At 47.4% G+C, this 24,603-nt stretch overlaps 1 protein-coding gene across 3 annotated transcripts in view; it reads right to left on the bottom strand.

The window, feature by feature from the left end:
* Slc35f3 (solute carrier family 35 member F3) overlaps nucleotides 1-24,603 on the bottom strand; it is a 229,594-nt gene that overhangs the window by 131,927 nt on the left and 73,064 nt on the right. The window lies entirely within an intron of this gene.

Here is a 24,603-nt window from a genome sequence, read left to right as displayed (position 1 = left end):
ACAGCTATGAAAGACCCAACACTCTGGCCAATCCTCCTTGAAGACCGTCTCCTGGCTACACTCTATGCTCCTGCTCACTGCTCTGGTGAAGCAAAGGAGTTGGGAAAACAAGGTCTGGGCCTCAGGGTCAGTTCATTTTTCCACCAACAGATAAGCCTACCATCAGGAAATGAACCATCAATCACACACAGTTTCCATGGAAACCACTAACTCGAAGGTCTATAGAAACAAGTGGGAATTGTCTGGAGCCCTCAAGATGGCCTCTCTGATAGCGCTTGGCTCCACTAACACAGATCTGCCTGAAACACGCCAGCAGCGTGGAGCCAGCTCCAGGGCTGACGCCCTACCTCCCTCACACAGTCCCTTGTCTGAGCAGAAAGCTGGAGGATTTGAAAAGCAAACACGTTCCTTTCAGTTGCAGCTGGACCAGGAAGTTGACCATCATTAGCTGGTCTCTTTCCAGGCCAGGGGCAGAGAAGAGCCACACAAACACAAACAGCTCCTCAGGATAACAAGCTCCTAAGTGTCTTTCCAAATGGAAGTCATGGTAGGAACAGACACAGTAGAAGCCTGGGCAATAGCCCACTGCCCTGGAGTGAAGTTAGATCCCAGGGACAATGGTTTACATGGGGGCTTCAGGAAGCTGGTTCTGACACCTGTGTCCACAGTGACTGTAGATGACATTTCTAGAAACGCAGCTAGCCAGCTGGCCTCCTGGGTGGTCTGTCCTTGGCTAGCATGTCTGCATCTGGCAAAAACATTGCACAGCTGCAGATGCCCCCTTAGGCACAGTTTCTCTTGCCTGTCCCAGCCCACTTTGATCAACCTGTCACCATGCACACAGGGAACCTCTGCATCTGTCCATGCTGGATAAGAGGATGGTGCTTCTTGTCAGTTTCATCTGGGTTGCTTCTTGCTGTGTGTGTCTGCCATAAGTGCATACACATGCATGTGTTTTTATATAAGTGCGTGTGTGTACGTGTGCGAGCACAAAGACTTTCCACTTCATTCTCTATTTTGATGGCACCTCTGTAGAGGCACAGATAATAAGACATGGCAAGAAGGGCCCAGAGGGGACAGTTCTGTGCCCTAAGAGACATTCCAGGACACAAGTCTCCAGGAGCGACCCACTGGCTGCATCTCTTTGGTGCTGAGACAGATGTTAAGCATCTCAGCAGCCTGTATCACCTCCATGCTTCTGGAAGAGGGGTTTAAACTCAACGAATCTGTTGTGACGCAAACATGCTCACATAGCACTTACACGATTAAGACATAGGGACATTGGTGGCATGCGATCACAATTCTCCACAGCTGGACCTCATCACCTTCTCCACCAGAACAAGAATCAGAGAGCACCAGGCTTTGGCTAACCTGGTTTTGAGAGGATCTGTGTTCAGACAACTTTCCTGAGCCGTGCAGAGAAGGCACTGGGAGCTGAAGTGAGAGCTGTCCTTGGCATTCCTGGAGCAGGAATCTCGTTTCTTTCTATCAGAAATAAGAGGACACTCTGCCCTGGGGCGAGCTCAGGGCAGACCTTTTGTCTACATAGTTCAAGGCAGAGATTACTGCTGTCTGGAGAAAGCCTTTCACCAATAGCCAGAGAGGAAACTTTGAGGAAACAGGACCTGTCAGTCCAGGCAAGATGACACCAGCTTCAGATAGATGGAGGAGCCCCAGACAGGGGTGAAATAAGTGAGTTCGTAGATAACTCGGAATCCCACTGGAATGGCAACAAAGGGATGCACATAGTTTTGGATAAACAAGAGTGAAGCAAATCTACTGAGAAATCACAAGCCACAGTTTTGCTCATCTTGCTATGCCTTTGTGTAGCACAAGGGATTGACTCTAGGGCATCAAGCTCACTAAGTAAGTGCTCTCCCACTAAGTCCTATCTCTAGATCACATTTCCTCTTTAGTTCAAGGCAGGGAAGTTATCCAGGCTAACCTTGAACTTGATTTATGCCCTAGGATGCTCTTGAAGGTTTGATCCTTGCCTTACTGTTGCTATGACGAAACACCACGACCAAAAGCAAGTTAAGGAGGAAAGGGTTTATTTGACTTACACTTCTGTGTGGTTGTTCATTACTAAAGAAAGCCAGGACAGGAACCCAAGAAGGACTGGAACCTGGAGTCGGTAACCGAGAGACCTTGGAAGAACGCTGCCTACTGTCTTACCCATTATGGCTTGCTCAGTTTGCTTTCTTATAGCCTAGGGATGGCACCACCTGCGGTGGGCTGAGCCCTTTCCCACCAATTGCTAATTAAGAAAATGTCCTAAAGCCAGATCTTATGGGGGCATTTTCTCAACTGAGATTCCCTCCTTTCAGATAACTCTAGCTTGTGTCAAGTTGACATAAAAGCAGCCAGCACAATCCTCCTGCCTTCGCCTCTTGAGGAGCTGAGACAAGCTCCATCTCTTGAGTAGGTGTGCGCTGCCAAGACAAGCTAATAGGACCCATTTTTGAGCAAGATCAGTAATTTGAGTAGTATAGAAATATGCAGGGTACATTTGCATATATGCATACACACATGCTTCTTATGTAAACACACCTCGAAGGTACTTATATAGTTCCGCAACAAGGTGAAACAGGAGTGCAGTGTAGCTCAGCAGTAGAGCACTTGCTGAGCACAGCTAAGGCCTCAAAAGGTGTCTTGGGGCTGCGAAATAAAGACAATAGAAATAGACAAAGCTAGGGTGAGGTGTTATTACCCCTGACCTTGGGGACATTTGTGACAAAATCTCCTCCGGGTGATGTGACAGCACAGTATGTCCATCCGTCCGTCTGCACAGCACCACCACTGCAGGCATCTCTTTATGTGCCGCTCTGATTGGCTTAATAAAAAGCTGACTAGCCAATAACTAGGCAGGCTTTTCCAGGCAGAGAGGATGCTGAGAAGGAGAGGGCAGAGAGGTGCCAGGAGACACAGCAAGCAGGGTGGACAGTACCGAGAGAAGGTAATCAAACTATGAGTCAGAAAGCAAACAAATAGAAATGGGTTCATTAAAGAGCTAGTTAGAAACAAGCCTAAGCTATTGGCTGGGTTTTCATATTTAATAATAAGTCTCTATGTCATTATCGGGGAGCTGACTGCCCCGACAATAAAATCCAATGACATTACACTGACTTGCCTTTGTGCCCCCAGCACAGGAGCAGGGCTTGGGGGTGGTGCTGATATTGTGTGGGTGTCTGACATGAAGGAATGCTGACATACTCTAGTCACACAGGGGACTGGCTGTTCAGAGGCCACAACCTCAGCTGGCCTTTCGTGACTGGCAGCAAGCACACTGCCACCCTGGAACCTGAGTCTTCTCTCTAATACATCAGCTGCTTGTGCCCAAGTTCTTCAAACCAGACTTGATAGCACTCTGTCGTTGCCTATACTTAAAAATATGTATGCGTTTCAAAAGAAGGCTGTCTTTGGAAGGAGCTGTCCGTGGTTTGGGGGATCTGAGCACCAAGGTCCCAATGTCTTCAGCACACCTCAAGATCACCCCTTGTGAAACAGCACCTCCCCTTCCCTTCCGATGACATAGAGAAACATACTCTGTCAACCCTTCCTGTCTACTGTCTGCTATGTGGTTACACATATATTGATTACTGGGGCTCAGAGCCTCAGGATATCTTGTCCAAAGAAAAAATGATCTTTTCCCTGCTTTCTACTGTGCTTCCTAGGTGCCCTTGCTCCTTCCTAGATCCCCATGACAAGATTTGATGACCCCACATTATACCTGACCTCTCCCTGCTCCCTTTGAGCCAATGCCAGAGAAATCTTGGCATGGCTCCCAAAACCATGGGATAGCTGCACAGCCGATACAAGCCTCTATTCCCTTTACCGTCAGCGTTTACTGCCCCCCACCCAGCTGCCGGGCTGGCCAGTGCCACCGTGCCTGTCCCATAGGTCGCTGTATGCTGCTGGCCTCTACCGGGAGCTCCTCCATTCATTCCCGGAAAGTTCCCTCTAATTGTCTCCGGCCACAGCGACTCAGTCTTCTCACGCTCCCCATGGACTCCCAGATGAGGCAAATCCATATGCCTGCCATGTCCAGGCAGAAAGACACAGCACGAAGGCCCAGAGCCAGGGATCACTCTGTGTGCTCCATCACCAAGGAAGTCCTGAGTTCTGGTGGTGGGGAGGAGGGAACAGAAGGAGGAGGGCAGACATCTGGCACCTCACAGACAAGCATATGAGTTTGTTTTCCATGAATTTAGACAACATTAAAAGTTTCAAAAAGAAAAGTGAAATGATTTCTTTGATACTTTGAAAGGCTGTGGAATTGAGCGGATGAAAGCATAGTATAATGGACAAAAGTCAGGGGTCTCAGGAATATCTCTACAAACTTAGAGGCGCGGGTTGGGAGCCCTTGACGGCAGCTGTGTGAGTAAGCTCTATAAACACTTGATGCTGCTCTGGAAGGAAGAAGCACCCCCTCCCGAATCGCTGCCCATCAGGCAGTCCCCTCTCCAGAATACAGAACCAGGGCGTGGAGTATTAACTTACAACCCCCAGACACACTACCCGTTTGAGGAGATTCTCATCTTTATCGGACGACTGGGGTGGAGCACAGCAGGATCGACTTCTGGAAGCTCAGAAGAAGGTTGAGAAATCCCTGTTTTATATGACTGACTGTTGAAAGGGAGATCCCTTCCTTCAGTCTCAGATAAACATCCGAGGCTTGGGAAGCTGTCATGAGGAGGGTGATGGGGTGGAGCTAGTGGCCAGAAAGGCGAGTAGAGAAGGTGAGAATGCTCTTTCTGTTTATGCCTGTGTTGACCACCTGCTGGAAGTCCCAAAGTGTCATGACGGGTTCAGTAACCAGGCTCCAGAGCTTGACGGACTCTGACAAGCAAGTAATTATACCCGGGGAGATATGACTGACAGCCCATCCAGGAGTCTGTCCCCTATTCTGACAATGCGGTGACAATCTATCAGAACTTCTCACTGCCAGGGGAAGGCTGCTGAGCTGGCGGCGTGCCTGTCCTTGGCATAGCCCCTACCTGCCCTGCTAGTGAGTCTGAGTGTACCCTCCCGAACTGCCACCACCTTCTCTGGCTGTCATGGCACATATGAAGGTTTGCAACAGTGACAGCAGCTAACCACGGTTTATCCAGGACAGGCACTGGAAGCCACAGGCATCTCTGATGATCTGTAAATAAATCCCAGCCAAGAGATAGCAGCAGTCGGGCAATGTGTAATTAGCAATCACCAGCAATCAAGCTTCCTCTGTGGCGCCTGGATGATCCTGCAGGGCTGAATGCACGCAATTGCCCTTTTCCTTCCGATCAACACACCTCTCTTCAGTATTAGCATTTTGTTAGTTCAGGGAAGAACAAGCGCAGTTTTTTTTTTTCTAGAAGAATACAAACATGCTGGATTAATCCAAGTGCAGTTGAGTGTCTACTTTGGAACCTACCACGTACCCCCAGAAGGCTGTGCAGCAAGACCCCGACTCCCAACGATGACACCAAACCCTTGATGCTCTGACTCCCATCTTCAGTCTGTTGTTTGTCCCTGGTGGCCAGAAAGCACACACACTCTAATAAAGAGGAACATTTGCCTTTTCCAGAACACAGCAGACCTGTGCTTGTGTTATTATTATTATTTTTTTTGCCATTGTGATGAAAGGTCTGAGAAGGTCACTTAAAAGCAGGCAAGGTCTGTTTCAGCCCCTGGTTTTAGAGGCTTCAGTCCATGGTCGCTTGGTTTCACCACTTTTAGGCTATGATGAGGTTAAACATGACCCTGGGAGGAGCCTCTGGTGGGGAGTAACTGACCTCAGAGCAGCTAAGAAAGGGGTGGGAGAAGAAAACAAAGACAAAAAGGAAGAAAAGGGAGGAGGAAGGAATAAGGAAAGAGAGAGATGAAGGGGGAAGAAAGAAAGATAAAGGGAGAGATAGCTGATGATAGATAAACAGATGGGAAGATGGATGGATGGATGGATGGATGGATGGATGGATGGATGGATAGATGGATGGATGGGTGAATAGATGGATGGATGGATGAATGGATGGTTGTATGGGTAGACAAATGGATGGATGGAAGGATGGATGGATGGCTAGATAAGAGAAGAGGAGAAAAGGGAAAGAAAGGGTTTGAAGATAAGATAAAGCCCTTGAAGTTCCATCTCCAGTGATTTACTACCTCCCACCAGTGCCCATCTCTCAGGGCTCATTCAGCTTACCAACAGACTAAACTACTGAAGATACAGCCCTTGTGATGCCCTCACCTCTCAACGGCACCATCACTGGAGACAAAGTCTTCAGCCCATGACTCTCTTTCAAGGGGCACATCCCATCTAACACATTCAAACTATAACAGCAACTCTGGGTCAGCATCTGGCGTTAAAGAGACAGGGATGACAGAGAAAGAGCATCCAAGTCCTGAATTCTGCGCAGTCCACAGTGTGCTCATTCATTCATTCATCAAATCATTCATTCATCCATCCAGTCATTTCCCCAGTAACTCTGCCATGTACCGGGAGAGAGTGGTATCACTGGGGGGGGGGGTATGATTAAAATGAACAAAATGCGTCCTGATCTCCAGGATCTATACTGTTTTTGGTGAAAACACAGAATTGCCGATGAGTGGCTATTTGGGATTGATGAATCCCTTGTCTTTGAGGGAACACTAGCCCACTCGAGCACGTGGCTCTGGAAGCTTCACCCTTCTCCTCCATTCCCTCTGCTTTGCTGAAAAGTATTAGATTACACTTCTAAAGCTAGTCACCAAGGTCTATTCCCTTATTCGGCCACTTCTTCCTCCTGAGGCTGCCTACCAAAGTCTAGCATTCAGAAGACCCCTTTGGCTCACCTAATTAACATGCCCAATTAAAATTAAGCCCCTCATCCTAACACAGGGTTTCCCCTTTACCTTTATAAACAGCCATTTGGTTATGTGTCATGTCTGTCTCTCTTCCATCCAGAGGCAGCCCATTGCCCCTCGGGCACAAGCATTTCTCCATTTTTCCTTGTTCCCATCCCCTTCTCCATCACCCTTTTTCTCCTTTACCACTGCACCCTAGCCCATTCTAACACAGACCTCCCCCCTTTCTCCTCTTAAAAATTACATCTGCAAGGTCATTTGCTGCTGTTTTTCTGCCTGAGTCAGGAAGCAGCCACTTTAACTTTTCTTCCCTGCTTAGTAAAAGATTTCTCTGTGAAAACAAGTATTTGGGTGTGGTTTGTGCCTAATCCAGGGTACAGGAAGAAGTCCCCATTGTGCGGGAGTCCCCCTTCAGGTCCCATTTGGTCGCCTTAATACCTGTATCAAACACCAATCATATCCAAGACACTACTCAGTTGAGGATCAGAATTTATGCTTTCCTGACTTAGAATTACAGAAAGAAATAGACAGAATGAAAACGAGCCTACAGTGAGCTCCACAGTGCACGTGGACACTGTGTTAGCTACTTGCCTCATTGTTGTGACTAAGTGCCCCACAAAGCAGCTAGAGGAAGGAAGGGTTTGCTTGGCTTACAGTTCCAGGGGACACAGTTTATCATGGTGGGGAGGACAGGCTGGCAGGAGCAGGGGGCAGCTGGCTACTTTCACAATCCAGAAGCATGGAGTAACAGATGAGCGAACCGCTGAGGCTCAGTTTGCTGTCTCCTTTTTATTCGGTCCAGGATGCAAGTGCATGGAGCAGTATCATCATCTACATTCAGGGCAGAGTGTCCTACATCAATAACCTCACCCAGAGAATCCACCACAGACACAGCCATAGATTTGTTTCCATGGTGATCCCAAATCCTGTCAAATTGATAATCAAGAGCAAGCATCACAGATGCCCCTCCTCTCAAGACCAAGATGTCATGTTCCCACCAACATGACGTTTCTTAATAACATAAACCAAGACTTTCCCACATGGGCGAGGGGTTTAATATTTATGAATTTTATGTCCCTGAAACAAAAGCAAATCTCTAAAGGGGGTACATGCTGAAGCCTGAGCATTAGGTACCCTGGGTAGAACTTACACCATAGGCTCAAAAGTTTGGTTGGAGTCAACCTTGGGAAATATATTGCTTTGTACAGTGGAAGTTACCTGGGGAAATATGTTGATTGCTGGTGGTATTTTATGCCTCTTATTTATTTTGCAATACACACACACACACACACACACACACACACACACACACACACACAGTTAAATGGGATGCACTAGTCAGTCCTCCCACACAGGGGCACAAAACATCCTCGAGAGGAGCTATTTGTGAACCACCTGCTCCCTCTACTTCCCACATGTCTTTTTTTTTTTTAAATCTGTTCCTCGTCACCACCTATGACCAACAGTTAGAGACAAAGCTTCAATAGAGTAACGGTCACTTATTTTTTTAACATTGTAGCTGGAAGCTATCCACCTCTCATCCCCTCACAGTGCTGCTCCCACTCAAGCTGGTAGACCTGCAGGCAGCTCAGAAGGGCAGCTACTCCAACTGCAAGGGACTTGAAATGAGCTCTAAGGCGAACACGAACTTCTAGGAAGACGTCCAAAGCTTATTCAGCCATTCACAAGAAGTGATTGGAGGATTTGCTTTGCTAAATCAACTTCTACTTGAACTGGCTGTGTTTCTCACTGAGGTTTTCTCTTTGAGAAAAGGAGAACTGAGAGGTGCCTATACCAATGAAGGCTTTGAACCACCTTGCAGGACTTCACCGAGACAGGGGGATGGCACCTTGACCAGGACTAAGCAACCTCCTGCCACCTCGTTCCTCAGACATGTCTGCACCGCTGGCCTTTGGTTTCCATCTGTGGCCTGGCTCTCCTTCCTCTCCCCCTTTCCTCATTTTCCTCTCTTTCTCATTCCCTCAATCTCCTACCTCAAAAATATCCAGGCAAATAAATAAACTGTTCTTTATCATGTATCCAGTCCTGTACCGTTTAGCCACAATGAACCCAGCTCCTCTTCCTATGGTACCCAGGACTGTCCAGCACATGACACTGTTTGTTTCATGCTTGCCGAGGGCCACACACCCTCCTAACGGCAGTAGGGACTTTGTTCTGCTCATGACATTGCCTCCGTCTGTGTCTTATAGGGGGTCAGGAAATGTTTGCTGAGTGACTTCAGCCCTGCAGTGCCAGCGTAGGTATGGCTGCTGCTTGTATCTGGATGAAGACAGAAGGCAGCATGTGGCTGTAGTAAAATCCTCCCATGAATGACGACCTTCTTATTAATTAATAAATTAATGCAAGCATCGCACAGGTATTCAGACAATACGAGAAAAATTCCAAATAAATGATTGCTATAAAGACAATCTGATTTGTCCCGATAGCCTTCGAGTGTGGGGATATATAAACCGCTGGCTGTCCTGGTGCCACTGCGGCTGATCTCCTGCTGCCACTGTGGGGCATAAATCCGACCCGAAATCATTTCTTCCTGAGCGCAAACATTGCTCCACTTCCATTTCAATGACCGTGCTCTCATCCCATTCCCTTGTCAGCCCGGGACTGTAAACTGTCCTGTGAGATGGGATAACATGGTATTGGTTATACAGAGGGCCCTTAACTCCCATAGCCCAGGGGCCAGCTAACGACTTTGGGCGTGGTCCACAGCTACCAATTAATACCAGCTCGGATTAGCAGGAGCATGGGCACAGTTCAGGAGAAGAAATGAATGTATTTTATTTAGAGTCCAGCAACTATGTGATCAAGTTAAAAAAAATTGCAAGAGTATAATGTGTTAAGTTGTTTATGGCATCTGTTGGAAACAGTGGGTCTGAACCTCACCCTATGGGAGAAAGGCAGAAACCAAAGGGAAAGATGAGACCATGCTGCCAGTGCTAGTGCGGATGAGGGGCGTTCCTGGGAGGGGCTGGGACTCATCCCGAGACCCAGAAGAGGGACCTAGGCTGTTGGAAGCCTGTCTGCTTTCTCTACAAATGCTACCTCCGGACAGGAGGCAGAGATCCTTTAGAATGTGCCACGGGCTGGTTGTCGCAGCTCTGGCTGATCTGCCTCTATTCCCATCTCGCTATGAACCAAGACAAGGCATTCAGGAACCTTACAATGCCTGCTCAGTCTGCCCTACGCTTTTTGCCACTCATTTGTTTAATGAGTGACACAGGAGTACAGAGATCTTTCATTGGGACTTTCTTTCATTGTCAAAGGGGGGAAATCTGCTAGTTACTACTGCAAGGGCAGCCGGTCAAATTGGATCATCACGGCTAACTTTCTTTAGCAATCATGATAATTAATGTTGATTGAGAGCTCTGGAAAGAGGCCCCAAGCCACAGGCTAGTATAAAACAGCAGACTCTTGGCTCTTCCATTGTGTGGGTGGGAAGGCCTTGAGCCCAGCGCTACTGGGCACTAATTTTCTAGTCCTCAGGCTTAAGTGAGAGGCACTTGAAAGGAGTAGGAACCAGGAAAGGAGGATAGAGAGACCGAGAGAAGGGGGAGCACCTGGGGGAACCAGAAAGGGAGGATGGAGAGACTGACAGAAGGGGGAGCACCTGGGGGAACCAGGAAGGGAGGAAAGAGGGATTGAGAGAAGGCTGAGCGCCTGGGGACAGAGAGGTCCCAGGGTATTATCTGGAGTACTTTAGGATTCTAGCAGGTTCTATAAATTGATCAAGGAGGACCCAGGTAGAAACTCTGGTGGGTAGAAATGGGTTATTTGCTTGACCTTGAGTAATAGCCGCTTTGGTACTCCAGGATTGGAGGTACTGACAAAGAGCAAATCTGTAGCCATCAGAGTTCATGTCTTGTTGAGCCTAAGATAAAAATTAAGCAGGATCAATAATAGAGTAGGGCTCACTGGTTGCGGCTCTCAAGAACGATGCAAGCAGGATCCCCAAATCTGTGCTGCCCTTGAACAAAGGAAGTGGAGGATTTTGTGCACCAAGCCTTTACATGTATGTTCACATACGGTCATGTTTGGGAGGGACACAGTGGAGAGCAGGCTCAGTATAAGGTCATTGTTCAAGAAGGAAAGATGGTGGACATGTTTTTTAAGATTTATTTATTTATTGTGTATACACTGTTCTGTCTGCATGACCAGAAGAGGGCACCAGATCTTATTACTTGGCTGTGAGCCACCATGTGGTTGTTGGGAATTGAACTCAGGATCTCTGGAGCAGCAGTCAGTGCTCTTAACCGCTGAGCCACCTCTTCAGCCCATGGTGGGCACATTTTTAGCCCATGCTTAAACCATGGGAAACATGCTCATGAAGTTAAAATGGTGAAAGGGAACACTTCTGGAGGCAGTTGTCTTGTGTCTTAAGGATGGCAGAAAGGAATGCCTTTTGGGCATGCACAGTGTGCATCATAAAGATGGTGGACAGGGGCACCTCTGAAAATACCCATCTTTATATCTTTATTCAAAGTCATCAATGGGGAAGAAAAGGGCAAGACACTTTGGAGATGTGTTAACGCAGGAGTTGGCCTGTAATTAACATAGGTTGTTAATGAACCTTAAGTACATAGCTTCCCTAGGAGAGCCTGAAGAACTGGTAATAAGAGAAACTGTAACACTAGCAACTACCAGATTCTCCTGGTCAAAGTTTAGCTCTCCTGGCTCTCCAGCTACTGAAGCAGAGCCATCCACCCTAGCCTTCAGATCTGAGGCATCCCCTCACCTCTTAGATCTGGGGAATTCTCTCGATGAAGCTCATTCCAGTCAGGCTGTGAGGACCAGGGCAGGAAGCTGATGTGTCTCCTCCAGTGACCCTCCTTGCCCACCAAGAGTCCAACCTGACCCTGGATTGGCCAAGAGGAAGCCTTATGACCTCTCTGGTGAGAGCAGCTGGAGCAGCCACGCGGAGGGTAAAGAGACTACGGTGGATGAAGGGAGGCCTGGAGTCCTTCACTGACCTTCCTGGGGAAGCAGATGGTTGGACTCCTGCATGTCTATAGTGCTTTATCCCCCTTCCATTAGACTCCTGTTTGTGCAGACTTTGGTATTAGGGAGAGCTGTTACGGCTATAATGGGGCTTCTATTACAGCTAAAGATAGCCTCTGCTGGGGCAGGCCAGGCACGAGGGGAGGCCAGTGGCTACTCTGGTCACTTTGCTCACCCCGGCTGCATCTGCCCATCCAGACTTTTGAAGTGTTTTGGTACCCAGGCTTCAGGAGACAGCCGTATACCCTGGGCAGGGACAGGAGGAGGATTATGGCATCTGAGGGTTCGCTGTGCTCAGGATGTTACACACCAGGTCCCCTCTTCCTGGGGATCCCCTTGTATATCCAGTGGAGATGCCTCGCCATTTCTGGGAATTCTCAGTGGGCAGAAGCGCCTGACCCGGGGAGCTCATCAGTCTCTTTCCAGGCCCACAGGTTGTTAATTTGCCTTAAGTGCCTGGCTTCCCTAGGAGAGTCCAAATATTTGGTAATGAGAGTAACAGTCACTTAATTAGAAGCCTCTCAGTGACCCAGAACAAAGCCAGAGATTGGGGAACAAAGAAAACCCACCATCACCTCAGGTATTTCAAAGTTCTTACCGGCCCCTTTGCACCAGATATATGGCTGAGACCGTCATCATAGGCATCTGTTATAGTTTGAATATGAAAGTTTCCCCACCGGTTCACATGCTAAACTCTTGTTTCTCTGCTGGTAGCACTGTTTTGGAAGGTTTCAGAAGCTAGAAGGTGGGGCCTAAGTAGGGGGCATAGTTCTCTGGGGCCCTGTACTGTTGAAGGTCATGCATGGTCCCAGTCCCTGCTTCATTCTCTGCCTCCTTTCTCCACAAGGTGACGGATCTCCACTGCCACACCCTTCCACCACCATGATGTTCTGTCCAAGCAACATGGATTGAATCCTCTGAAACCACGAGCCAAAACAAATCTGTGCTGTCTTGAGTGGTTCCCATAGGTATTTTGGTCACAAATAACCTGAGATGGTTGTTGGGGAATGGGCCACTTAGATTTAGAGGCAGAGATACACAGATTCATGCCCCATCGCCTGGTGGGGGAGCCATGTGGGCAGGACTCTGCTGGGTGGGTCTACAGAAGGCCTTGTCTGAATAGATGCATGCTGCTTTAGCCTTCTGGAAGCCCAGGGCCAGGATGTTCCAAAGCAGGGATGCTTACCCTTTGGCCAGTGGGTTGACAGAGCATACATGTGTTTATTATGTATGACCCTGTAACATCTTCCAAATCATGCCCCTAGAACCACATGATGCAGCTGCCACAGAGTCAAAATGTTTAAGTAAGTGCGCTATTTTGTGTTGGGCTTCACTTACAGCTATCCTGGACTACCCAAGGCACACTGTAGCCATGCCTGGTATAAGCCTTCTCAATCACTGTGTGGCCATTGTTGCTGGCTGTTACCTCACCTCTCTCTCCCCAAGATCTCTCACCCTTCAAAAAATGCCCCCAAGACTCTGCTCCAGGCTTTAGGGGCTGGGAGAATGAGAGCAGAAGCTCTCTGCGGTCTTGGTTCAAACCTCGCCTCAAGTCGCTTCTAGTGTATTGATTTAAGCAAGGCATTTGACCACACCCAGAGCTAGTATGGGGAAGAATGCTTGGGGGTACATAAAGAGAAATGGGACCAGTAGAGGCTGTGTTCCAACACTGCACTACAACTTCCCATTCAGAGACCACCGGCCATGTTTACACAGAGTCCTGATGGAAGTCTTTCTTGAGCTGAAGAAGCAGCTCAGTGGAACCAGTGCTTGATTAGCATGCACATAGCCCTTATTTGATCCCACGGATCACAAGACCTAACACTGGTGTTGGTGATCCTAGCACTTGGGAGGCAGAGGCAAGAGGATCAGAAGCTCAAGGTCCTCTTCGGTCACACAGGGAGCTGGAGGCCAGCCTAGGCTACATGATACCAACAACAACAACAGAAAAAAAATAACGGTTTCCTTTGAGTTTTGAGCCCATGTGACTGTGCGACAGCATGCTAGGACTGTCATGAAGAGCTTCCTGCTAGCAGGTAGTGTGAACATGTAGCAGTGATGATGTCATGAAGAGCTTCCTGCTAGCAGGTAGTGTGAACATGTAGCAGTGATGTCATGAAGAGCTTCCTGCTAGCAGGTAGTGTGAACATGTAGCAGTGATGTCATGAAGAGCTTCCTGCTAGCAGGTAGTGTGAACATGTAGCAGTGATGATGTCATGAAGAGCTTCCTGCTAGCAGGTAGTGTGAACATGTAGCAGTGATGATGTCATGAAGAGCTTCCTGCTAGCAGGTAGTGTGAACATGTAGCAGTGATGATGTCATGAAGAGCTTCCTGCTAGCAGGTAGTGTAAACATGTAGCAGTGATGATGTCATGAAGAGCTTCCTGCTAGCAGGTAGTGTGAACATGTAGCAGTGATGATGTCATGAAGAGCTTCCTGCTAGCAGGTAGTGTGAACATGTAGCAGTGATGATGTCATGAAGAGCTTCCTGCTAGCAGGTAGTGTGAACATGTAGCAGTGATGATGTCATGAAGAGCTTCCTGCTAGCAGGTAGTGTGAACATGTAGCAGTGATGGCCAGGAGATGGCTTCAGAGCCAGGAAAACATGAGGGGATTCTAAATGTAAACCAAAAGCTGCCAAGACCCGAAGACCCCTTGTCTGTTGGGCTCATAGGCAGCGAAAGAATGGTGGACACTGTAGAGTCCTTGCGGCCTTACTAAAGGGTGACATGAGAACATTATCAATGACGAACACCAACAGATTGGAAGGACACATCCGAACAGAAGATGTCATTTTAGCAAGATTTTCACTGCAGGAACTATTGCACAAACATTTGACCATTCACATACAACAGCGCCTTAACTAAGAGGACTCATCCCTGGCGATCCACCTGGAAACCTGATCCAGACGGGTGCATTGGATCAACATTACTGTCACGACGAAGGTATGAACGCCGCTTTTGCATGATGCCACCGCTGGAGACAAGGAAATGGCAGGTGCAGAGGTCCTCTGTGGCCTCTCTCCTAATTTCATATGAAGATACAACTATTTCAAAGCCAAAAGTTTAGTGAAAAATGAAAAAGAAGTGGACTTGTCTTACCCCTAAAATAAAAGAAAAAGGCCCATGAAGCCTGCGTGGGGCTGGCTTCCTTTGCTGTCCCTCTCCGGACCTTAGCTGCAGTGCCCGGCAGGGTGGCAGGTGAAGAGGGGAGAGACCAGAGGTTGGGTAGAAGGCTGCCCTATTTTCATGGGTTTTGCTGAGCAAATCAATTGCAGTAATGAAAGATTTCTCACTGTTTTGGGGTTTGCTCTACTGTAGGTGGGGTCCACAGGGCTTTTGGGAGGCCAACTATCCTGGAGATTTGTGTATGGTGGAGCAGAGATACTTGTCTTGTGGGAGCTAGGAAGCAGAGAGAAGGAAGGAAGGGTTCAGGGTTGACACATGCCCTTCAAAGGCATGGTCCCAGTGACCCATTTCCTAAGACCAGGCCTTGCCTTCTAAAAGCCATCTAACTATCTATCCAGCAATGAAGGAAAACCCATAATCAGAGAATCCAACGACTTTTCAAATCCCCATCAGATGGGCACTGAGCCCTTAACACTTGAGCCTCTGAGGCACACTCCTAGATTAAAATCCCACCATCTAGGAAAAGCCAGGACGATGCACCTCTGGATTCCTGGTGCACCCCAAATGCACACCCCACAGACTACTGGGGAAACAGAATCTCCCAGATACACTTGTCCTGGCAGGATCGACACACAAGGAGGACTCATAAAGGGGCTGAGGGGAAAGATGGAGCGAGGTCCCATAAAGCACTGGGGTGGGAGTAACACCAAGGGCAATGGGGTAAAATGGGAGCCGCAGCAAGTCGGGAGGGACCAGGCCTGATTACTACTGCTGTGTTGAGGAAATTCTCGGAGAAGAGGAGATAAAACCTGTTCCTGCTAGTTCAGGCAAACGTTTTCTTTTTAGTCCTTAAAGGATCAACTGGCAGCTGCAAGTACTTGGGATTGCCAGTATAACTGACCTTTCCTTCTCTTTTTATTTGATCCAATTCTCAAATCATTCCAACTGCTTAACTTAGAGAAGAATGGGATCCTCGGATAGAGCAATTGCAACAAGGATGGTTGGAGTTCTTTCCTGAACTGGGATGCGTGAATCCTTTATTGCCCTCAGTATCACTCCATGCTTGAGACAATTGGAAATGCTGATCTCCACATGTGATCCCCACAAATGATCATCTCAGTCATTACTTGCTGGATTTTCTTCGATGGAAGCCCTGCATACACGTTCTCTCATATTTCTAGAGCAGAGATTCTCAACCTGTGGGTCATGGCCCCTTTGGGGGTCAAATGCCCTTTTCACAGGGATCACATATCAGATACCCTGCATATCAGATATTTACATTATGATCCATAACAGTAGCAAATTACAGTTATGATAGCAACAACATAAATTTATGGTTGGGGGTTGCCCCAACGTGAGGGAATGTATTAAAGATTATAGCTTTAGAAAGGTTGAGAACCTCTGTTCTAGAGAAATGGACAATTTTGCAAACTAAAGGTTTATATGATGAATGATGGCGTGAAGGCATGCTCAAGCCACAAACTAGGAATGGCTCACTTGCAAAAGGTCATGGCTGATGTCAAGTGCCTATTGAAGGAGCAATTGATGGGTTTTCTCCTGGCATTTGTGGCTGTCTCTTACATTATGATATAGAAGCATCATTCTAAAAACATCAGCCATGGAGAGAAAAATGTATACAATCAAATTTCCAGTCTCAAGCCTTCTATCTTCTGAGACCTGGAAATGGAAACATCAAACCGAGGGTCAACGTCTGTTTGAAAAATGGCTCTGTGTGCAAACATCGTATCTCTTTTTCACATTCATTTCACGACTCCAATCAGCGTGGTTATTTAATAAGCTCTCTGGAGACGCACTGACCCCACCATCACTTTCCGGGCAGTCATTCCTCATGTTTTGCATGGGGCATGGGAGACTTCATGGGGATGGGATCTACCTCCCCAGATGCTATAATGCTTCAGGGTGTGTGTTTGTGTGGGCCCGGTGGGCAAGCAACAAAACAACCACCATGTTTTAAATTGATATGACATACTAAAATATTGCTGCAATTGAACATGACAGGGACATCAGTGTAAGGGACAGAGCATCTTGTGAGGTAGGGTTCAGTCTGGCATTCCTGGGATTCCTCTGTCCCAGTCCTTCTGTATCACCAGGGACAATCCTAGGTGTTATGATGAGCCTCCACAGGCCCCTGTGTCTGGACACTTGGTCTCCAGTAGGTGGTGATGTTCTGGGAGGTTGTGGAACCTTCAGGAGGTGGGACTTCAGTAGGAAGGAGAGGGTCATGGGAGTGTGGTGTGTTGCAGTAGTTTCCTCTGAGGCTGAGACAGTTCATTCCTAAGGAAAGCTCCCTAAGACAGAAACAACTCCACAAAGCAGCAGGAAATTCCTGAAATTGACCAGACTCACTAGGCCCCTCCCTCCTAAGTGTAAACAACCAAGGCTCTTGTAATTCACTCTTAGACAAGTCAAACTGCCAAGAAGACTCTGGTGCTAGCTCAGCTGCCCGGAAGAAGTTTGGACCAACTGAGTCACCTAGAAAGGACACTCTCCGACCCGCTGAGCTGCCTGCAGGCTGTGCAGTGTGCTCCAGTTCCCTGTCTGTGTGAGCTGTCACATGTGCAGGGGTGGGCTTGGGGATGTAGCTGTTTTTGAGTTATCTTTGCTATTAAAGTAAGCCTAATAAAACTCATTGGCTCACCGAGTGGGACTTCCATGTTATTCATCCTTGGGTTTGTCGTGGGCTTCCTGTCTGGAGTTAGCAATATGTGTGTCTCCCCAGGAAAAGGCTTGTCACAAAATAGGTGAAAGTCGGGCTAGGCCTTATGTGTTAGAGCCTGGATCCAGCTGTAGTCCTAGTTATCCCGGTTCCCTGAGGTAGGGAGTCTCAGACACACGTGTCTGCAGCTACGAACCCCATCAGTTCCCTGAGGTAAGGAGTCTCAGACACACGTGTCTGCAGCCATTGAACCCCATCAGTTCCCTGAGGTAAGGAGTCTCAGACACACGTGTCTGCAGCCATTGAACCCCATCAGTTCCCTGAGGTAAGGAGTCTCAGACACACGTGTCTGCAGCCATGAACCCCACCGTGACTTCCTCACCATAATGGACTGTGTCCTCTGTCAGGCATTTTGTCCTTGCAGTGAAAGTAATTGCCACAGGGGTTTCTTAAGCTGATCAAAGTCAGCTGCTGGTGATGTCTTCAATTCTGGGAGTCCTGGGAATAGAGACTGCTTTCTGCTTGCTCAACCTCCAGGGTTGGATGGAGTCCTACGTGGGGAATGGCTCCCTTGAAAACACTAAGCCCAGACTGTCCTTGTTCTGATCGATAGGCAGTAAAGTTCTGTTGCAGAGGGTTGACACAAAAACCTTCAGGGCCCTGCCCCCCCCATCTTCTCTACTTAGTGCTTGGGTATTAAAGGGGGTGTGGCACTCAGATGGAAGCAGGCCATTGTTTGCATCCCAGCTAAAAAGGCACAAGCATCTGGAACCACTGAAGAGAAAATGGGCCTTCTGAATACATCTGCAGGGATGAGGAGATTTAGTGAGTAAAGCAAGCTGATACCAAAAAACCTGCTCACATAGTCACCCCAGGCCTGGATGTCATCACTGCTGAGTCCACCAAACACTGAAAGAGGAGCTAAGAGCTTTGTGCAAACCCTCCTCCCATTTCCTAACCCATTGTGTTAAACCAGCATTATCCTAAAACCCAGACTATACCATAATGTCATGAGGATAGCACAGACTTAAAAACTCTTTTGAAAAATGGGCTGAAATGTCTTCCATACAACATTAGCAAAGCAAATCAAGGAGCACATGTAAAAGTAATCCTATGTCACAATCATGTAGCATCCACTGAGTTTGCAAGGTTGGTCTATCATCCCAAATTCATTGCCTAGAGCATATGAATGCTATAAAAGGTGAAAAATCCCATGATCACCCACAGCAAACCTTACGATGAGTGGTGAGACCGGGGACTACCAGCCTGGCCGGGCAGAGGACCAGGTACCTGTTCTCACAGTCCACTCAGACTAGACCTGAGTTCTGACCAGGGCAGCAAGGCATCCAGGTTAGAAAAGAAGAGATAAACGTACCTGCATGGACAGGCACATGACCCTGCGTGTGGAATATCCCAGCCAGGCCACTCAAAAGTAGGACTCACAATTGAGTTTATTGAGTTTGAAGCTTAAAAGATATGTGCATGTGTGTGTGTATATATCATCTATCATGAAAGATGCCCTCTGCTCTCCACATGCAACCATGAACGGTGCACACATAATATATAAACACATGTAATTAAAAATAGAAAACAAGCCTATTGCTAGCCATGCTGGTAGCATACTTGCAATCCCAGAACTCAGGGAGTGGAAACAGAGGATCGCTTTGAATTCAAGGCCAGCGAGGATCATAAAACGAGTGCCAGGCTAGCCGGGGCTAAACAGCAACTCCTCTGTCTGAAAAATATAAAGAGGAAAGAGAAGGTAGAGAAGGAGGAGAATGAGGGGAAGATGGGGAAAGAAAGAAAACAATCTATTTAAAATTGGAGTGTGTCTTGGTTAGTTCTATGACAACTTGACGTAAGCTGGAATCATCAGAGAGAAGGCTTCAGTTGGGAAATGCTTTCATTAGGTAGGGCTCTAGGCAAGCCTGTAGGCATTTTCTTAATCAATGATTGATGTGGGAGTGTGGGAGGGCCCAGCCCATGTGGGCGGGGCCAACCCTGGTCTGGTGGTTTACCGGTTCTATAAAAAAAGTAGGCTGGACAAGCCATGGGGAGCAAGCCAGTAAGCAGCTCTCCTCCATAGCCCCTGCATCAGCTCCTGCTTCTGGATCCTGCTTCTGGGTTCCTGTTTTGTTTGAGTTTCTGCCTTGGCTTCCTTCCGTGAAGTGTGATTCAGGATATATAAGTCAAATAAACCCTTTACCCACAAGTTGCTTTAGGTCATGTTTTTTTTTTCATCACAACAATAGTAACCCTAACTAAAACAGAGTATATCAGATGAAATATGAAAGTCGTTTTGTGGAAACGATGGCACCTCATTCCAAAAATGTAAATAAGCCAAAATGAATGGAAGTGCCCTCTAGTAGTTAAACCTGGGATGTCTTCTTGGTGTGTGCCAAAGGTTTATGCCCAGCCTGGTGTCATGGGAAAGTGATGGAGCCTTTAAGTGGTGGGTCCTAGCGGAAGTCTTCCAGTTATTGGGGACCATCCCCTTGAAAGAGATAACAGGACCCACCCCTTCCCTCCACTTCTCTCCCCTCCTCCCTCCCTCCTCCCTTTTTGTGTGTGAAGCAAACAGTCTATCACTGGCTCTCATTTCAGGCCCACCGTACTGGAGCTAATGAACTATGAACTGTAACCACTAAATGAACCTATCGTGTTTGTAAGTTGACTCGTCTCGGGCATGTGTTGCAGTAACGGAAAGGTGATGTGTCCCATCCACCTCCGGTGTGTAACCAGCAGGAAAGAAGGCAAACACAGTGTGCATTGGCTCACTAAGCAGAGGAGCAGAGCTCAGCCAATGAGCATATGGAAACATGGCCTCCCTCCCCCGCGAGCAGGAGATTGCTCATTAAAGCCATAGACGATGCCATCTATTTCCCAAGCATCAGACTGCAAAACATATTTAATGTGCTCAATACCAGCTGTTACTGGGGCTCTAGAATCTTTATATACCACTCATATATTCTTAGTGTCAATTTGATCGGGAGGCGTTGGTGTGCCATCTGCAATCTCCTCAACCCCAAACCTGCTAGTAACGCTCACCCTCAGTCTGCTTTGTCCTGCACATTGTATGGAAATGGGTAGCCATGCATGAAAGATGCAAAAGTGAATGAATGAATGAGCAAAAAAAAATAAACAAAAGGTTCCTCACAGGAACCTTTTAAAGTAGCCAAACACTGGAAGTAAACTAAGCGTTCATCAATACAAAGACAATACACAAAGCCCATAGCCTCCATCTGAAATGCAGGGGAATATCACAGAGCAGTTAAAAATGTATCTGTAACAAGAATAGTAAGGTCTTGTGGCTTATGCCTGTAAACCTGAGGTTTTGAGGCCAGCCTGGGCTACCAGTGAGTTCTAGGACAGCCTGAAGTACAAGTGTGTAGCTGTCGCAAACAAACCAAGAAATAACACACAAGCCAAGAAACCCACCAGCACACCCGTGTGGTGGTGTTAGGAAAAGTCCTTTCCATTGAGTGGAGTGGTGCTGTTGGTGCAATTCTGTGGCTCTCGTGTAAGCTGTGGAACCTTCAGTGTGGTGCCACAGTCCAACAGATGCATGGTCTGTCTGTCCCGTCCACACTGTCCTAGCTCTTTAGAATGTGAAGTGAGACTGCACACGTGGTTGGTGTTGGTGAGGCTGTTGCTGTGTTTTCTGAGACTACCCCCCTCTTCTCTATTGTTATTCTAGCACACTGGTTCTCAACCTTCTTGTTGTTTTTTGTTTGTTAAATATTTATTTATTATGTATACAATATTCTGTCTGTGTGTATGCCCGCAGGCCAGAAAAGGGCACTAGACCCCATTCCAGATGGTTGTGAGCCACCATGTTGTTGCTGGGAATTGAACTCAGGACCTTTGGAAGAACAGGCAATGCTCTTAACCTCTGAGCCATCTCTCCAGCCCCGTTCTCAACCTTCTTAACGCTGTGACCCTTTAATACAGTTCCTCATCTGTGGGGATTGCTAATGTGTCCAAAACTTGTTTTCACGAACTTAAATAATTCTTCTAAGTTCCAGGAAGTTGACCTGAAGGATTCAACTCAAACAGGTCAGGTGCACCCCTCCCTCAATGACCAGACCCTAAGAGCCCAAGCCTCCCCATCTTTCCCTGGTTGTGACACCTTCCCCTTCAATCACCAGGACCTAAGGAATTTTTTTTTCCCTAAACTTAACCTTGTCCTCATTCTGCCAATATCCTGCCAGGTCCAAGAGACACTGGACAGTTCCACAGAACCTGGACAGCAGTGAGACAACCAGATAATCCAGGGCATGGTCAGCACCCCAGCTTTCTCAGGTTCCCCAAGAGATAGTCCATGTCCCCCAGGTCAGCAGGAAGCAGTCTAGAGAACTCAATGCCCTCATTTCCTTAACGCGCCATGCCTAATGCAGAGTCCAAGAATAAGAATATAAAAATGTAGATTCCAGAAATAAGAATGTGGAAATAAAGAAATACAAAGTTGTAAGCCTAGGAGAATGAGAGCAGACTGTCAGCAGCTTTTTCAGCAGCTTGACGATTAACTATTAACAGTGGGTTACTGTGCTTTACAGCCCATAGCTCTGTTTGTGAGACAGAAGCATCCCTCTACAAACTGAGGGTCAGCTCTGCAAACTGAGAGTTAGCCCTAAGATAACCCCCTTGCCACTCATGACCAGCAACTGATGTGAGCTGAGTTAACTTTTAAATGATGGGTTGTGCATGACTTTTGACCTTTTGGCTTTATATTGTCCCATAAACACCACTATCAAGTACCATGAGCTAAATACAAACACTAGTTTAACTGAAAGACACCTGTTAATAAAAATTGCAAAGATGGGCAATTTGTATCTGAGTTTTACCTATAGATTGTAAAAATTCTTTTGTTATTGCCCAATGCTTGCTATAAAATGAAGAGTTTGAAAACCGGTCTTTGCCACAGTCTTACAAGTCCATCTCTGGCTGTGGTCTCAGCTAGCTGATAAGCTTTTTGTGCCCTATGGAGATTTATTTTTTTGTTTTTCTTTTTTTTCCTGGAATAAAGTTTGCTTCTGGTTTACTAGACTTCAGTGGTCTGTCCCCATCTTTGTGTGACCCCCGTGGACCCAACACCTAACTCCTTGCTTTTTTAATAAAAATGTTAGCATAGACACCTACCTTGGCTCTGCCCCTTGGGACCCTGTGCCCTCCATCACAACTGCATGCATGGCAGACAGTACCCTGTCCCTTTAAGAGACAAGCCACGCCTACTCCCATCTTCTTTCTTTCTTTCTGCCTTTTGTCATTTCTCTGAGGCAGTTTTCTGTCTCTTCTTTCTCTCTTCCCACCCCTCTGCATCTCTCTCTCTTTCTCATTCTCTATTTCCTTCCCCATTCCCTTTATCTCAATAAACTCTGCCCTCAAGCTCTGTCTGTATGGTGTATTTGTCTCCTGTCTGTATTCCTCACCCGCCATGGGACCCACTAGGGTCCCAACTCATGCAGTAAACACAACAGTGACCCCACCGTAAGATTATTTTTGTTGTTACTTCATAACTAATTTTACTAGTGTCATGAATCAGAGTGCACATATCTGTGTTTTCCTCTTTCAACCCACAAAGTGGTCGAGACCCATGGCTGGAGCTGACAAACAGAAAGCCTGGAGCTAGCCTCCCTCCTTCAGAATCCTGACTCTCGCAGGCAGAGCTGTGTGATCTCAGGCATCCTACTGAAGGTCTCTGTTCACTAGAGGGCAAGATAAGACCCAGGTGATCTGTAGGAGCTACCTTCCTATTAACTCACTCGAGAGGAAAGGGAGATTGGGCGCGCTTATGGGGAATTAAAAATAAAAGCATGCAGAGGTCCCAACATTCTAAGTGGACACCCAGCTTTGCCTGGCACTTCTCCGAGTCTCCTGTGCTCTTATTATAAAGTGAGGATCTTTGTTTCTCATTTCCCAATAGATAGAAATTGGACTCAGGGAAGGACTTTCCAGTTACGGGGCTGCCATGACACTGCCCTTGTTGCTGCAACCCCCGTGAACATAGACTTGCAGAACTGAACTTACTAGACTCCTTCCTTGGTCGTTGACTCTTTTATTTGGGGTGAACAGATGTTTATCTCTCCCCAGAAAAGCATTTAGACACTCCTGAGGGTGTACTTTTCTACTCTGTGAAGTAATTCAAGATGAGGGCTGGGCCACAGCCTGGGGGAAATGACTTCTCTGGCACACTCAAGGCCTGAGAGTCAACTCCCACCCCAAAGAGAAATGCATTTACTTGTGCTTCCAACGTGACCCAAGTTAGAAAATCTCGGGATGGCAAAAGACTCTCACGGAAACTATATAACAGAAGGGATCACGACTTCAGTCGTGTCTAGAAAATTCCCTTCAAGGATTGGGTTGCAGCTCAAGGGCATGCATAAGACCCTGGGTTCCAGCTCCAGACCCTCAAAAAATGAAGGAAGAATAATGCACTAATTCCATTTCCAAGAATGATGAACTAATTCCATTTCCGTGGTTGTGATAAAAACCTTGAAACAAATCAGCTTAGGGGAAAAAGAGTTTATTTCCCTCACGGGTGTCAGGTCCAAAGGAAAACCCATTTCTGCAGATTCTGGTGGTTAGACAAAAGCCACACTCCTCAGGAACCTGTGAAGCCTCTGCCAAAGGAGCCGTGTCCCTTATTACTGGCAGAAGGGACAAATGGCTTCTGTGGTGCCGATGAGCATCCAAGTGCAGGCTGGCCTAGCTCCCTCTGTGTCACAAGTGTCTGGTACTCAGTTCAGAGTCCATGCTGGGTCCTGACTCTGCTCACCTCTCCCGTTACCCTGAACTCCTCCAGCTCATGGGCTTCCCAGCTCTCAGCTACTCATTTTTAAACCTTGCTACTTCAGCTCTGCTCCTCCCTTTGCCTGTGCTATTCGCCTTCCTCCCCCTCTCCCTCTTCTCCTCTCGCTCACTCTCTCCTCTCTGCTCTGTTCCTGCTTCTCTCATGCCCAGGTC

This window comes from Microtus pennsylvanicus, chromosome 6 (assembly GCF_037038515.1).
Source record: "Microtus pennsylvanicus isolate mMicPen1 chromosome 6, mMicPen1.hap1, whole genome shotgun sequence".
Classification (NCBI taxonomy): Eukaryota; Metazoa; Chordata; class Mammalia; order Rodentia; family Cricetidae; genus Microtus; species Microtus pennsylvanicus.
This window is presented reverse-complemented; position numbering and strand designations above follow the sequence as displayed.